Below are 14,980 nucleotides of genomic sequence, written 5' to 3'. Positions count from 1 at the left end.
GCTCACCCAGCTCAGCTTGGGGACCAGCCAGCCTGCGGAAGTTAGTTAGGTGATAACCCATTTTCTTGATGAGTTTCACCTCCTCATCTGGGAAGTGGTTTTCCAGGAAGTCACAGAGATGGAGGTAGGTGGGGCAGAACCCAGGCCATTCATATACAAAAGGGCCTGATTCACGTTCTTCTCCAGGAGCTTGGCGGCTTCCATGGTGTCCAGGGTTTTACCCCACTCACCTTGGGACGGCTTCTGCACATCCTGGAAGAGGGTGCTGCTGCAGCGCCGGCTTTACATCTTTAAGGGACATTCAGCTCCCTTGAGCTTCCACCCTCCAGAGCCGCATGGTCCAGTGGAAATAGAAGTCCAAAGAAAGGTAAGTGTAGGAGGTCAGCAGACGCATGTTTTTTATTTTTTTAAGATTTTATTTATTTATTCAGGAGAGACAGAGGGAGAGAGAGAGATAGAGAAGCAGAGGGAGAAGCAGGCTCCCAAGGAGCAGGGAGCCCAATGCGGGACTCGATCCCAGGACCCTGGGATCACGACCTGAGCCGAAGGCAGACGCTTAACCATCTGAGCCACCCAGGCACCCCAGCAGACGCATGTTGATCAGGCAGTCGATGTCATCCTCCACCTCGGTGGAATAATTCTGAAGAATCTGGGAGCTCATTGGGGATCAGTAAGAAGGAGCTACCCTTAAAATAGGGTGTTGGCTGGCCCCAGAGGCAGAGTGGCCGACAACATGGCTCTGAATGTTGCAACTGGAAAAAAAGGTTGGAGGGTAGTTGGGGGCTGGTAGAAGGGGCATCCCTGGATCTGTTTGGTCCTAACACTGTTGAAGCAAGAGACAGATCCATGGGACCTTGGACACACTGCCTAATTTTATAGTATTATTGACTGTAATCCCTATGCTGTACTTTTCATTTTTATAACTTATTTATTTTATAACTGAAAGTCGATACCTCCTAATCCCCTTCACCTATTCTGCCCATCCCCCCACCCACCTCTTCTCTCTCAGTCATCAGTTTGTTCTCTGTATTTAAAAGAGAAAAGAGTCTGTTTTTCATTTGTTTGTTTTGTTTTTCAGATTCCACATAAAAGTGAAATCATATGGCATTTGTCTTTCTCTGTCTGATTTATTTTACTTAGCATAATACACTCTAGGTCCATCCATGTTTTTGCAAATAGCAAGATCTCATTTTTTTAGTAATATTCCATTATATATATATATATGTCCATTATATATATACACATCTTCTTTATCCATTCATTTATCAATGGACACTTGGGTTGGCTATCTTGGGTTGGGTATCTTTTTGAATTGGTGTTTTCATTCATTCATCCATTCATAAATACCCAGTGGTAGAATTACTGGATCATATGGCATTTCTGTTTTAAATATTTTGAGGAATCATACTGTTTTCCACAGTGGTTGCACCAATTTACATTCCTACCAACAGTGCACCAGGTTCCTTTTTCTCCACATTCTTGCCAATATTTATTATTTCGTGTCTTTTTGATAATGGCCATTCTGACAGTGTAAGGTGGTATCTCATTGTGGTTTTAATTTGTATTTCCCTGATGATTAGTGATGCTAAGCATTTTTTTCACGTGTTTGTTAGCCATCTGTATGTCTTCAGAAAAAAATGCCTATTCAGATCCTCTGCCCATTTTTGAGTCAGATTGTTTGGTTTTTTGGTGTTGACTTGTAAAAGTTCTTTATGTATTTTGGATTTAACATCTATCAGATATATCAGTTGCAAATATCTTCTCCTATTTGGTTGGTTGCCTTTTTGTTTTGTGGATAGTTTTTCCTTTGCTTTGCAAAAGCTTTTTATTTTGGTGTAGCCCCAATAGTTTATTTTTGCTTTTGCTTTCCTTGCCTGAGGAGACATATCCATAAATATGTTGTTAAGCTATTGCTGCTAAGTTTGCTCAAGTGTTTGATTAATGCTCTTGATAGTACATCATACAATTACTTTCCAGGTTTTGAACATTTGTTCATGTACTTTTGCCAAGTAGCAGATCATGTGCTTCAACTCTGCAATGATAGAAAATGGCAATTGTTTTTGCTGCATTAATTCTGGAATGTGACCGTTCCTAATGGGCAGAATTCAATGACAAGGAGATCATTTCCTTGCTGCTTTGTTTGGTTTAAGGTTCAGGACCACCTACCAAGTGGATGGAGGTGGGAAGGCTATTTGCAATTATTTTTAAAAAGGAAGAAAGTCTGTACACCTGTTGCACAGCTTTAATGACAGCCAAACAGGGACAAAGCATGCAAGGAGGGTGCTCAGCAGTTATTTCTCTCACATGAGGTGTAAATTCTTGGCTGTTTCAGGAATTCCTATGAAAAACATCAGGCCTAATGGCATTCGCAATGAATTGTTTTGTAAGAGATTCTTCCTGCCTTTCATTTTAATTTGTGGAAAGTGATAAAGAGGAGTGTATTTCCAAAGGCAACAAAACTTTATAAAAGATCTCATAGGATGAAAAATTTTAAAAGGGAAAACTAAGAGAAAAAGATAGTTATTTTTGAGCAATTTCCATTATCCAGAAAGCCCTATTGAGCAATGTTGCTCTAGAGATCCCTATTTTATAAAAATACAGTTTCAAATAAAATTTTGGATACAATTATTAGGGTCACACCAAAGTATATTTACCTTAGGTCTTAAAGAGGCTTTATACTTTTTTGTCTATCAAAAATAGAATAACAATAACAAAAAAGTGTTATGTTCTTATACTGGAATATTACTCAGTAATTAAAATGAACAAATTATAGGGACGCCTGAGTGGCTCAGTCGGTTAAGAGTCTGCCTTCGGCTCAGGTCATGATCCCAGGGTCCTGGGATCAAGTCCCAGGTCGGGCTCCTTGCTCAGCAGGGAGCTTGCTTCTCCCTCTGACTGCTACTCCCCCTGCTTGTGCTCTTACTCTCTCTCTCTCTCTCTGACAAATAAATAAAATAAAATCTTTTTTAAAAAATAAACAAGTTACAGGCTTATACAAGCTTGGATAAACCTTATAATCACAATGAGATACAGAAGAAAACTATTAGTATACATCCATTTATATAAAGTTCAGAAAAAGAAATGCATACACAGTTGGCAAAAAAAACTGTAAAAATAAAAGGAAATTATTATCATAAAATCATAATAATGGTTATGTCTAAGGGAAAGGTAGGAGGATATGCTCTTTTGAAGGCACACATGGGCAACATGGGCAGGCTTCTATGTTGCCAGCAGTTTCTATTTCCTAACCTGTGCATTGGTAACATTTGCATTTTCCTATAAATTCTTCTCAACGTGTTATATTTTGCAATAAAAATAGGCTAAAAATCACTGTCACGGTTCATAGAATGTGCCTACATCTTTGAAAATACCAAATCCTCTTTAAACTGATAAAACTGAGTGACTATTCATAACTGCATGGAATCTAGTCGTGAGTGTACAGATTTTTTAGTGTACAAGCTAGAGTGTTACCTTTTAGTGATGAGGGGAAACGGTTAATTGAAAAATGTTGGCAGTAGTTTATGGCAAACATACTTAAACAAAAATAACATCACTTTTTTATTCCCTGGGGGTGTGCATAAACCAGATGGTATATTTTTATTCTTTAAGTGGCCAGATATTTTAAATATCTTCGCTGCATTTCCTGTCATTTTCTTCTAGATGTCACGTCAAATAAAAGATTAATGGAGGTGTTTGTAGATTTAGAAGTTGATACTGATAGTGAAGTATTTATTAAGGACAAGTTAGCACAAACATTTTCCTACTACTACTAAATCCAGACTCGGTTCAAAAATTTCAGTTGAAAATGCTTCAAATATTCAAGACAGTCTCTTGTGCAATTATAAATTGGAAGGGTTCAGAGGCTTTATCTTCAGATTCTTGTACAGCAAAAAGGATGGCTCATACTCAATTATTCCTAGAATCTGAGATTTTTATTTATAACGTAGTGAACCTGCCATGATCTGGATCCTGACTACCCTTCCTAATTTATATCCTTTCTAATTTTTAATGTCCCTCCAACTTAATGCCCTGCTCCTCTCCAAATCTCACTATAGACTTGACGAATATTAAGCTTCTTGAGGTTTTTTATTTCCATGGCTTCAGTTGCTTGAAGACTCTTTTGGTGATGAGTTAGAAAATTCAACTCAAGCTAGGTTAACAAAAAAGGAAAAATTTGTTAAAACTTAAAAAGAATAAAAAGCTATTAAATATTTCCTGTACAATTCCAAGTCCAGAAGAAGTAGCTACTATTAAAATTTGGCTGTGGTTCAGATTTCAGATTTTATGCATACCTGCACAGATAGTTTTTTTCTTCACATGGGATGAAACCATCTGTATTGCTCTTCCAGTGTTTTTTTCATTTAATGAATAATCTTACAAGACAGTATTAAAGAGTAAGTCAGAGGGCTTCCCAATTTTGTAGTGGCTGCATTATGTTCATTGACATTTAGAATATTTCCAATTTATTTACAAGAATTTATGGATATTATACTGGGACTATCAGTAAAATCTGTTTTACAGGATCCAAGGAAAAGCCAAACAACCATCAGCAGGAATCCTTTGACTTTCCTTCCAGAGCTTTGAGATTAATATGTCTCTCAGTTTACATTCTCCAGAGAGTATCAGATTGGTCCAGCTGGAGTCAGGTGACACGTTTGGTCCAATCAGGTTTGACCAAAGGGCCAGGGTCAGGTAGGAAAAAACATGGCTGCCAAGAACCAACAGCTGTGGTGGGATGCAGAGCCCACGTCACGTTTGATTTTGTCTTTCTGGTGCTAATACAGTGTCTTACCGTTTCCACTGGAAGAGTTGTGACAAAGTACCTCTCTGTGATAAGTTGTCCTGGTCTCACTTCCCCCCTTTACTTTAGTGTTTTACTGACATTACACGCCAAATTAAAAGATGATTTCTGTGACAGGCCCCGAAGTTCAGGTCTAGTGGGGCCAGCCCCATGGTGCTGCAATGAAGGGAAGGAAAAGAAGTCTGTGTGAGACCTGAGTACCAGATCTTTGCTTCCAGTACCCAATACACTTGCCCCCACCCTTGCTTTCTCTAGCTCCAGAGCTGTATGTCCCAACCACTTACCAACACTTACATCTAGACATCCATTGGACATGTCAAATGAGCATTTCCCACACTCAATTTACCTTCTTCATACAGACTTCTACTTGTTCTGGCTTACCTTAGTTAAAAGCATCTCACCCTGGGGCGCCTGGGTGGCTCAGTTCATGACCCCAGGGTCCTGGGATCGAATCCTGCATCTGGCTCCCTGCTCAGCAGAAAGCCTGCTTCTTCTTCTCCCACTCCCCTCACTTGTGTTCCCTCTCTTGCTGTGTCTCTCCCTGTCAAATAAATAAATAAAATCTTTAAAAAAAAAATCTCACCCTGCTTTCCAGTCACCAACTTCTGTCAGCTCTTCCTTTAAGACCTCTCAAATCACTCCATTTTCTTCAAATCCATTGCCACTGCTCTGGTTTAGGCTAGCATCTTCTCTAGCCTGCACAACTGCTAACTAACTTATCAAACTTCTCTCCTTCCTCTAGTCTTACTTTCTACAGTCAGTTCTTGACCTGCAGCCAGTGAAGGCAAAACCTTTCCTTGGAGGGGGAGAGGGCCTCCGTTGGCCACTTCTGGCAAGTGATAGAGCCCTGGAGGACAAAATTGGAACTTTGAGAAGTCAGCTCCACTGAGGGACATTGCTCCAGTGGCTAAGCGGGGGTTGGAACCCTCGCGGGACAGTGTGGTCTCAGGACCCTCGGGGTCACAAAAAGACCAGGGGTGCCTGAGTGCAGCAGAGCTCCCAGGTATCAGAGCAGGGAAGCCGGCTGCAGAGATGGAGCTGAGGTGCGGGCTCTCAGCCTGGGGTTGCCATAAACCGTGATCCGCGGGACAGTTGGCCACTGCTCCTCCAGCAGGGACCCAACAAGCGGCAGAGCCGGGGAGACTCCCCTTCCTCCGCTGAGAGGAGTGGCACAAAAGCACACCACAGGGATCTGCTGGGTTTAGAGACTCCACACGGGGTCATGAGCCAGAGATAGAAATGCTTGATCACAGGCCGGGTGAGCATGGAGTGCGCCAGAGACCGGCGAGACGGGAGTGATTGACTGCTTTTCTCTGGAGGCTAACTGAGGAGTGGGGCCTGAGTTCTCGGCTCCTCCAGGGCGGAGGTTGGGAGGCCACCATTTGCACTCTTCATCCTCCAAAACTGTACAGAAAGCTTGCAGGGAACAAAAGCTCCCAAGAGCAAACCCGAGCAGATTACTTGGCCTGGACCTGGCAAGGGCAGGGCAATTCCACCTCCGGCAAAGACATTTGGGAACCACGGCAACGGGCCCCTCCCCCAGAAGATCAGCAAGAACCGCCAGCCAAGAACAAGTTTACAGATCAATGAGAACAGCAGAACTCCAGAGCTCGGGGAATACTGCACATAGAATCCATGGCTTTTTTACCATGATTCTTTAGTCTTTCAAAGTTAATTTTTTTTAACTGTCTTTTTTTTTTAATTTTTCTATTTCCCTTTTACAAACAACATCTTATCAATCCCTTTTTTATAAAAACATTTTTATTTTTCATTTTTAGAGTCGTATTCTATCCCTTGATGGTAGTTACCCTTATTTTTCGCATATATATATATAGTCTCTCTTTAAACTTTTGAGATATAGTTTCTTCTAACAGAACAAAATATACCCTAAATCTCTAGTGTATGGCTTTGTTCTAGTCTCCTGCCTGATCACATTCTCGCCTTTTTTTCTTAATCCTCTCCTTTCTTTTTGCAAACAACTTCTTATCAATTCCATTTATAAAATTTTTTATAATTTTCATCTTTACAGTCATATTCCATCCTTTCATCATATCAGCCCTTATTTTTGTACATATATATGTTTTTCTTTCTTTAAAATTTTGGTAGGCACTTTCTTCTAACAGACCAAAATACACCCAAAATCTAGTGTGTGGCACTTATCTATGAACCAGCCTGATCATATTTGATCATATTCTGGTTTTTTTGTTTTGTTCTGTTTTTGTTTGTTTTTATCTTTTTTTTTCTTTTTTCTTTCTTTCCCTTTCTTTTCCCCCGGTTTCAGGTCTTTTCTGATTTGTTTAGTGTATATTTTTCTGGGGTCATTGTTACCCTGTTAGCATTTTGTTCTCTCATTCAGCTATTCTCCTCTGGACAAAATAAGAAGACCGAAAAAATCACCTCAACAAAAAGAACAAGAGGCAGTACCAACTGCCAGGGACCTACTCAATATGGACATTAGTACAATGTTGGACCTAGAGTTCAGAATGATGATTTTAAAGATACTAGCTGGGCCTGAAAAAAGGATGGAAGTTATTAGAGAAACCCTTTCTGGAGAAATAAAAGAACTAAAATCTAACCAAGTCAAAATCAAAAAGGCTATTAATGAGATGCAATCAAAAATGGGGGCACTAGAATAAATGAGGCAGAAGAGAGAATTAATAAAATAGAAGACCAAATGATGGAAAATAAAGAAGCTGAGAAAAAGAGAGGTAAACAACTACTGGATCACAAGGGCACAATTCAAGAGATAACCAATACCATAAGATGAAACAATATTAGAATAATTGGGATCCCAGAAGAAGAAGAAAGAGAGAGGGGCAGAAGGTATATTGGAGCAAACTTCCCTAATTTGGGGAAGGAAACAGGCATCAAAATCCAGGAGCCACAGAGAACCCCTCTCAAAATCAATAAAAATAGGTCAACACCCCGACATCTAATAATAAAACATACGAGTCTCAGAGACAAAGACAAAATCCTGGAAGCAGCTCAGGAGAAGAGATATGTAACCTACAATGGTAGAAACATTAGATTGGCAACAGGCCTATCCACAGAGACCTGGCAGGCCAGAAGGGATTGGCATGATATATTCAGAGCAGTAAACAAGAAAAATATGCAGCCAAGAATACTATATCCAGCTAGGCTGTCATTGAAAATAGAAGGAGAGATAAAAAGCTTCCAGGACAAACAAAAACTAAAGGAATTTGCAAACATGAAACCAGCCCTACAGAAAATATTGAAAGGGGTCCTCTAAGCAAAGAGAGTGCCTAAAAGCAACACAGACCAGAAAGGAACACAGACAATATACAGTAACAGTCACCTTACAGGCAATACAATGGCACTAAATTCATATCTTTCAGTAGTTACCCTGAATGGGAATGGACTAAATAGCCCAAACAAAAGACACAGGCTATCAGATTGGATTAAAAACAAGACCCATCGATATGCTGTCTGCAAGAGACTCATTTTAGACCCAAAGACACCCCCAGATTGAAAGTGAGGCGTGGAAAACCATTTACCATGATAATAGACATCAAAAGAAAGCTGGGATGGCAAACCTTATATCAGACAAATTCGATTTTAAACCAAGACTGTAATAAGAGATGAGGAAGGACACTATATCCTACCTAAAGGGTTATCCAACAAGAAGATCTAACAATTGTAAATATCTATGCCCCTAACATGGGAGCAGTCAATAATATAAGGCACTTAATAACAAAAGCAAAGAAACACATTGACAACAATACTATAATAGTGGGGGACTTTAACACCCCCCTCACTGAAATGGACAGATCATCTAAGCAAAAGATCAACAAGGAAATAAAGACTTTAAATGACACACTGGACCAGATGGACTTCACAGATATATTCAGAACATTCCATCCCAAAGCAACAGAATACACATTCTTCTCTAGTGCCCATGGAACATTCTCCAGAATAGATCACATCCTAGGTCACAAATCAGGTCTCAATCAGTACCAAAAGATTGGGATCATTCCCTGCATATTTTCAGACCACAATGCTTTGAAACTAGAACTCAACCACAAGAGGAAAGTCGGAAAGAACTCAAATACATGGAGGCTAAAGAGCATCCTACTAAAGAATGAATGGGTCAACCAAGAAATTAAAGAAGAATTAAAAAATTTCATGGAAACCAATGAAAATGAAAACACAGTTGTTCAAAATCTTTGGGATACAGCAAAGGCAGTCCTAAGAGGAAAGTATATAGCAATACAAGCCTTTCTCAAGAATCAAGAAAGGTCTCAAGTACACAACCTAACCCTACACCTAAAGGAGCTAGAGAAAAAACAGCAAATAAAGCCTAAACCCAGCAGGGGAAGAGAAATAATAAAGATCAGAGCAGAAATCAATGAAATAGAAACCAAAAGAACAGTAGAACAGATCAACGAAACTAGGAGCTGGTTCTTTGAACGAATTAACAAGATTGATAAACCCCTGGACAGACTTATCAGAAAGCAAAGAGAAATGACCCAAAACAATGAAATCATGAATGAAAGAGGAGAGATCACAACCAACACCAAAGAAATACAAACAATTATAAGAACATATTATGAGCAACTCTATGCCAGCAAATTAGATAACCTGGAAGAAATGGATGTATTCCTAGAGCTGTATCAACTACCAAAACTGAACCAGGAAGAAATAGAAAACCTGAACAGACCTATAACCACTAAGCAGTCATCTAAAAATCTCCCAACAAACAAAAGCCCAGGGCCAGATGGCTTCCTAGGGGAATTCTACCAAACATTTAAAGAAGAATTAATACCTTTTCTTCTGAAACTGTTCCAAAAAATAGAAATGAAAGGAAAACTGCCAAACTCATTTTATGAGGCCACCATTACCTTGATCCCCAAATCAGACAATGACCCCATCAAAAAGGAGAATTACAGACGAATACCCTTGATGAACATGGATGCAAAAATTCTCACCAAAATACTAGCCAATAGAATCCCACAGTACATTAAAAGGAATATTCACCACGACCAAGTGGGATTTACCCTGGGCTGCAAGGCTGGTTCAACAACCACAAATCAATCAACGTGATACAATACATTAACAAAAGAAAGAACAGGAATCATATGATCCTCTCAATAGATGCAGAAAAAGCATTTGACAAAGTACAGCATCCTTTCTTGATCAAAACTCTTCAGAGTATAGGGATAGAAGGTACATACCTGAATATCTTAAAAGCCATCTATGAAAAACTTACAGCGAATATCATTCTCAATGGGGAAAAACTGAGAGCTTTCCCCCTAAGGTCAGGAATGCAGCAGGGATGTCCACTATCACCACTGCTATTTAACATAGTATGAGAAGTCCTAGCTACAGCAATCAGACAACAAAAAGAAATCAAAGGCATCCAAATTGGCAAAGAAGTCAAACTCTTACTGTTTGCAGTTGATATGATACTTTATGTGGAAAACCCAAAAGACTCCACCCCAAAACTGCTAGAAGTCATACAGGAATTCAGTAAAGTGGCAGGATATAAAATCAATGCACAGAAATCAGTGACATTTCTATACACCAACAAGACAGAAGCGAGAGAAATTAAGGAGTCGATTCCATTTACAATTGCACCCAAAACCATAAGATACCTAGGAATAAACCTAAACAAAGAGCCAAAGGATCTATACTCAGAAAACTATAAAATACTCATGAAAGAAATTGAGGAAGACACAAAGAAATGGAAAAACATTCTATGCCCATGGATTGGAAGAACAAATATTGTGAAGATGTCAATGCTACCTAGGGCAATCTACACATTCAATGCAATCCCCATCAAAATACCACCCACTTTTTTCAAAGAAATGGAACAAATAATCCTAAAATTTGTATGGAACAAGAAAAGACCCCGAATAGCCAGAGGAATGTTGAAAAAGAAAAGCAAAGCTGGCGGCATCACAGTTCCGGACTTCTAGCTCTATTACAAAGCTGTCATCATCAAGACAGTATGGTACTGGCACAAACACAGACACATAGATCAATGGAACAGAATAGAGAGCCCAGAAGTGGACCCTCAACTCTATGGTCAACTCATCTTTGACAAAGCAGGAAAGAATGTTCAATGGAAAAAAGACAGTCCCTTCAACAAATTGTGTGAAAATTGGACAGCCACGTGCAGGAGAATGAAACTGCACCATTTCCTTACACCACACAGAAAAATAGACTTAAAATGGTTGAAAGACTTAAATGCGGGACAGGAGTCCATCAAAATCCTAAAGGAGAACACAGGCAGCAACCTCTTTGACCTCAGCCACAACAACTTCTTCCTAGAAACATTGCCAAAGGCAAGGGAAGCAAGGGCAAAAATGAACTATTGGGACTTCATCAAGATAAAAAGCTTTTGCACAGCAAAAGAAACAGTCCACAAAACCAAAAGACAACCGACAGAGTGGGAGAAGATATTTGCAAATGACATATCAGATAAAGGGCTAGTATCCAACATCTATAAAGAACTTATCAAACTCAACACCCAAAGAACAAATGATCCAATCAAGAAATGGGCAGAAGACATGAACAGACATTTTTCCAAAGAAGACATCCAAATGGCCAACAGACACATGAAAAAGTGCTCAACATCGCTCAGCATCAGGAAAATCCAAATCAAAACCTCAATGAGATACCACCTCACACCAATCAGAATGGCTAAAATTAACAAGTCAGGAAACAACAGATTTTGGTGGTGATGCGGAAGAAGGGGAACCCTGCTATGCTTTGGTGGGAATGCAAGCTGGTGCAACCACTCTGGCAAACAGTATGGAGGTTCCTCAAAACGTTGATAATAGAGCTACCATACGACCCAGCAATTGCACTACTGGGTATTTACCCCAAAGATACAAATGTAGGGATCCGAAGGGGTATGTGCACCCCTATGTTCATAGCAGCAATGTCCACAATAGCCAACCTTTGGAAAGAGCCAAGAAGTCCATCAAAAGATGAATGGATAAAGAAGATATGGTATATATATAATGGAATATTATGCAGCCATCAAAAGGAATGAGATCTTGCCATTTGCAACAACATGGATGGAACTGGAGGGTGTTATCCTGAGCAAAATAAGTCAATCAGAGAAAGACATGTATCATATACCTCACTGATATGAGGAATTTTTAATTTCAGGAAACAAATTGAGGGTTGCTGGAGTGGTGGGGGGTGGGAGGGATGGGGTGGCTGGGTGATAGACACTGGGGAGGGTTTGTGCTATGGTGAGCGCTGTGAATTGTGCAAGACTGTTGAATCACAGATCTGTACCTCTGAAACAAATAATGCAATATATGTTAAGAAAAAAAAAGAAGATAACAGGAGGGGAAAAATGAAGGGGGTGAAGTCGGAGGGGGAGATGAACCAGGAGAGATGATGGACTCTGAAAAACAAACTGAGGGTTCTAGAGGGGAGGGGGGTGGGAGGATGGGTTAGCCTGGTGATGGGTTTAAGGAGGGCACATTCTGCATGCAGCACCGGCTGCTATGCACAAACAATGAATCATGGAACACTACATCAAAAACTAATGATGTAATGTATGGTGATTAACATAACAATAAAAAATTAAAAAAAAAAAACCTTTCCTTGCAGCTCTTCTCTCTTCAGAATAAAGCCGGAAGTTCTTAGCAGAGTTCTGCATAGGATAGCATTGTGCAGTGGATGAGGCATTTTATGACTTGTCCACTTCTTACATCTTAGCCTTAACCTCCTTACTCATTATCCTTTCTATTTTCTTTCAGCTCCCTGATTTCTTGCCTCCAGAGCAATGGTTCTGAACCTTGACTGCACATTAGAATCACTTGGAGGACTTTGAAAACATCCTACTAGTCTGGTTGTCCCAGACCAATGAAATCAGAACTCCTGGGGGTGGGGACCCAGGGCTAGGATTTATGTTTTTAAAGCTCCCCAGATGATTCTCACATGCAGCCAAGTTTGGGAGCCTCTGAAAATATTTGCATATGTTCATTTCCTCTCACTGACCCAATCCCCACCCCCCCTTATTTATTCTTTTTTATTTTTTAAGATTTTATTTATTTATTTGACAGAGAAAGAGAGATAGCAGTAACACGAGGAAGAGTGAGAAGAAAACTACCTGCTGAGCAGGGAGCCCGATGTGGGACTCAATCCCAGGACCCCGGGATCATGACCTGAGCCAAAGGCGGACTCTTAACCGAGCCATCCAGCAACCCCCCTCCCACCCCCGCCACATCCCCTCGTTATTTATCCTTGATCCCTCCTCCAAGCTGCCTAGCTCATACTCATCCTACTTATCTGACAACCCACACATAGAGGGAAGCCTTTCTTGACCACAGGAAATAAGTTATGTGAATAGATGCAGAGTTTTGAATAATGAGACTCTCAAGATCTCTTAATTCGTATCTATAAATTATCCTTTGGACCATTTGATATCCATATAATAAACATCTTGAAGATGTAACTGTGTTTATCAGGTTAATTATATACATTCATTCATTAACTACTACTGTCAGAGTTTGTGCTGGTTGTTTGTCTAATTATCTTGTTTCATCCTTTCAGTAATCTTTAGGAAGTATTCAAATCTCATTTTACTGCTGGGAAAACTGAAGCTTTGAAAGTTTAACAAATATAGACCAAATATATACTATATTTAGTATATATTATTTAGTGTTATTTTTATATATAGTTATATAATAGATTATGTTTTAAATATAATTATTTTATATATTATAATATTCTATTTTAATTATAATTATATATTATTTAGTATATAGTATATATATTAATATATACACTAAATATGTAATATATACTAAAGCTCAAGTACGGATAACAGTATGAATCAAAAAAAAATCATGAAATATCCTCCAGGTTCTTTTTTTTTTTAATCAGACTACTATAATGAAAAGTTTTGAAATCCTTTAACAAGAAACTGCTTGGAAATGTATGTTTTAAATTTTTCAGATGCGGATGGAAAGAACTACTCAGCAGCATAGCAGAAGAATAATAAATAAAAATGTTGGAAATATCAACTAATGGTTTTGTGCAAACAACAGTGCTTCTGATAAGCCCATAAAGATTCAGATAAGAGAAATGGCAAATTAGTTTATTTTTTTTTAAATTGGAAAATATTTCTTTTACAATTCTCATGTATATTTAAGAGGATATATTTCAAAAGCAACAGTTAGGAACAAAAGCTTAAATGGGATTTTTAATAGTTTTAATGCTACAGAGATCTTCATATCTACTGCATGGTTGACAGATACTAAGGCTTCAGAACCAGAACATAACACCACACCCTTTTTATTCACTATCCCTTCCTCTCTTAACGTCTCTCCTCCCCTCCCCTCAAATCACAATCTCTCTTTATTTTTACAGCTTGCACAGTGTGTTCATTCACCTCCCATGTAATTACCATAAATAATCAGCAAGATAGAACCTGTGTGGTACAAATGCCACACCTTGGTTGTGTTCTGAGCAACCACTGAGTGGTGGCAACCTAAACATTTTCACACTTTTTAAAGCCACAAAGTCCCAGAGTTAAGTATTTTACAAATAAGTCTTTTAAAAGCCAATAGGCAAAATATCTGAATGCCTTTCCATGTTAATACCTGACCCAAAAGTCACCTTTTGACTGGCCAAAACACTTGACTCTACATGCCTGGGATGGGTGTTGACTGCAGCTGAGAATGATTCCTTCAAATTAAAAACAAAACACAAAAAAACAATTGTTCTGCCCTATTAAGAACTGAGCAGGGGAAAACAAAAGGCTTTGTTCAGCTATAAATCATGTAAAAGCAGGGGTATGTTACCTGCTTCTGCCAAGACTAAAGTAAAGCAATCAGCAAGATGACTTCAGGGATTGCAAAATCCCAGAAAAGGAATATTATGGAAATTTCTTGAGCCAGATATTTGTGTGAAAGGAAAAATAAAATAATCAAATTAAGTAATAAAATTAAATTAAAAATCAGAGATTCTCAATAAATAATAAGATAGGCAGGAAACGCTCCCATTATGGGTTTCTTTGGCTCATCCCCTGTCTTCACTACCAGACTCAAGCCTCCAGTAAGTATTAATTTTCCCTTTGCATGTGCTTAGTTGTGAGCTCTGTGGGTCCTCCTAGCTGCAAGACCAATTTCCATCCCATTCTTCCCAAAGAAAGTGTGAGGTTCTTTAGCATGTAATAATGAGCCTCCAGTTTTG

General features: G+C 39.1%; 1 long non-coding RNA gene across 3 annotated transcripts in view; it reads left to right on the top strand.

Annotated features, from left to right (window-relative positions):
* The window catches only part of LOC141370142 (uncharacterized), a 69,720-nt gene extending 55,863 nt beyond the window's left edge, over window positions 1-13,857 (top strand). Inside the window, exon 4 of one of the 3 annotated variants that reach the window (XR_012373931.1) lies at window positions 13,742-13,857. This is a non-coding gene — a long non-coding RNA (uncharacterized lncRNA). Of the gene's footprint in view, window positions 1-186; window positions 253-12,846; window positions 13,369-13,741 lie in introns of those variants that run through there. The other 2 variants (XR_012373932.1, XR_012373933.1) reach the window with 2 other exon arrangements.
* The last annotated feature ends 1,123 nt before the right edge of the window (window positions 13,858-14,980 follow it).

The sequence above is a fragment of the Callorhinus ursinus genome, unplaced genomic scaffold, assembly GCF_003265705.2.
Source record: "Callorhinus ursinus isolate GAN/ISIS: 27379988/994484 unplaced genomic scaffold, GSC_fseal_2.0 scaffold27, whole genome shotgun sequence".
In the NCBI taxonomy this organism is placed as follows: Eukaryota; Metazoa; Chordata; class Mammalia; order Carnivora; family Otariidae; genus Callorhinus; species Callorhinus ursinus.
Note: the sequence above shows the minus strand (reverse complement) of the source record. Positions and strands in the feature narration are given on the sequence as shown.